The following is a 1,731-nucleotide window of genomic DNA, read 5'->3' as shown; positions in this document are numbered from 1 at the left end:
TTAGTGTATTTTATGTGTGGTCCAAGACAATTCTTCTTCTTCCAATGTGGCCCAGGGAAGCCAAAAGATTGGACACTGGGGCTCTAAATATTGAGGATCACTGTTCTAGTGTTGGCCAACTACTCTAGTGTTGGCCTGCAGACTCAATACAGTCTTTGAGCTAAAAACAGTTTTTACATTTTTAAAGGGTTGTAAAAAAAGACAAAAAGAAAGACAGACAAGAAAAGACACAGAAGAATATGCAACATAGCCTACAAAGCATTTACTATCTGGTCTCTTACAGAAGAGTTTCCTGAGCCCTTTCTAGTGCACTGCAAATGAAAGGCTGTACCCAAATTTAGCTCCAGTGCAGCCCTGCCACAGCTAAAATAACTGATGTAGTTAGCAGATCTTAAAAAAAAAAAAAGTTATGAAATGTGTAAAGTTGTCATCTAAAAATACTTTTGTAATAATTATAAGTGGAGAGAGAAAATGTATAAATACAAACATTCTGTAATGAGTTTAAAAATGTAGTTTCATCCATACAAGAATTTTGATAACTCCATTTGATTCTGTTTTTCCATAAGCTTATCAGATAGCAATATATCCAACATTAGCCTAATAAAATTACTGCATGTGTATTCTTTATTGGACTATGCATATTCCCAAACATATTATTGTCATACAACTGAGGGAAAAATGTAAAACTATATCCCAAAATATCTGGGAAATGAAAAATTATAAATTCTCAAAACGATACACAGGAAAATGATTTACAAAGAAAAAAAAGGAAAACTGAACTTAGTATCTTTCTACTTTAAAGGGGTTCAAGAATTTAGGAGTAGTTCCACCTCCTAAAATCTTGGAAAAGAGGCTATGAACTCACTTCGAAAAGGGTTCAGTTACTCACATTGTGTCCAAGAGACTCAGCAATTGGGAACCTTGCCGGTTAGATTCATAAAGCAATCCCGAAGCCAGAATGCATTCCTTTAGGGGTGGTTTCTAGATGTTTACTCTAGATATTTTTAAAAGATTTTGTTTATTTTTGATGTGAAGAAAGAAAATTATTATAGAATCTAGAAATAAATATTGGCTTTAAAAGTATTAATTTGACTTGTCCTTTGTAATTGTGATCCGAAATACCTCACAGTAATTTTGTTTCAGTGTTATTTTCTTCTCAGGAGGAAAGGAATGTTAAAACCTTACTAGCAACTAACACTTGATAAAGATTTAAACTATATAATAATTTTAAAGAAAGTCTAAAACACCAGATAGTCTTGAAACCTCGCATGCTTCACCGTTTAATAAAATCATGACTCATTTTAGTAAGAACATGCTTTTTTAGTAAGAAAAAATGCTTTCTGAGCTAAGTTTGAACTGCTGGGGCACATGGGACACCCACAAACCCAGTCAGCAGAAGTCTCAAACTCCTAAAAGATTAAAGGAAAAATACATTAGTGTGTACAGAGAATGAAAAAAAAAATCCCCAATGGTTCTAATCTATAAACGGAAGTAAAACTAAAACTCCCCTAAAATCCCCCCAATCATCAATCCTTATAAATTCAGCACTTATCTTCTTCCTTTACTTCTGGAGACCCTCATTAAACAACACGAAAGCCTTTGCTGATTTTATCTCGTAAAATAGAGCGCTCAAATTACACTAAGCAGGGATACCGACCCCCAAAATCACAAACTGTTTTACTTCTAAAACCACGCATGCAAACGTAGGGTTTCCTGAGTTCTGCTAGGGGC

Source organism: Mandrillus leucophaeus, unplaced genomic scaffold (genome assembly GCF_000951045.1).
Source record: "Mandrillus leucophaeus isolate KB7577 unplaced genomic scaffold, Mleu.le_1.0 Scaffold396, whole genome shotgun sequence".
In the NCBI taxonomy this organism is placed as follows: Eukaryota; Metazoa; Chordata; class Mammalia; order Primates; family Cercopithecidae; genus Mandrillus; species Mandrillus leucophaeus.
The sequence above is the reverse complement of the archived record's forward strand: the minus strand, read 5'-3'. Positions refer to the sequence as shown.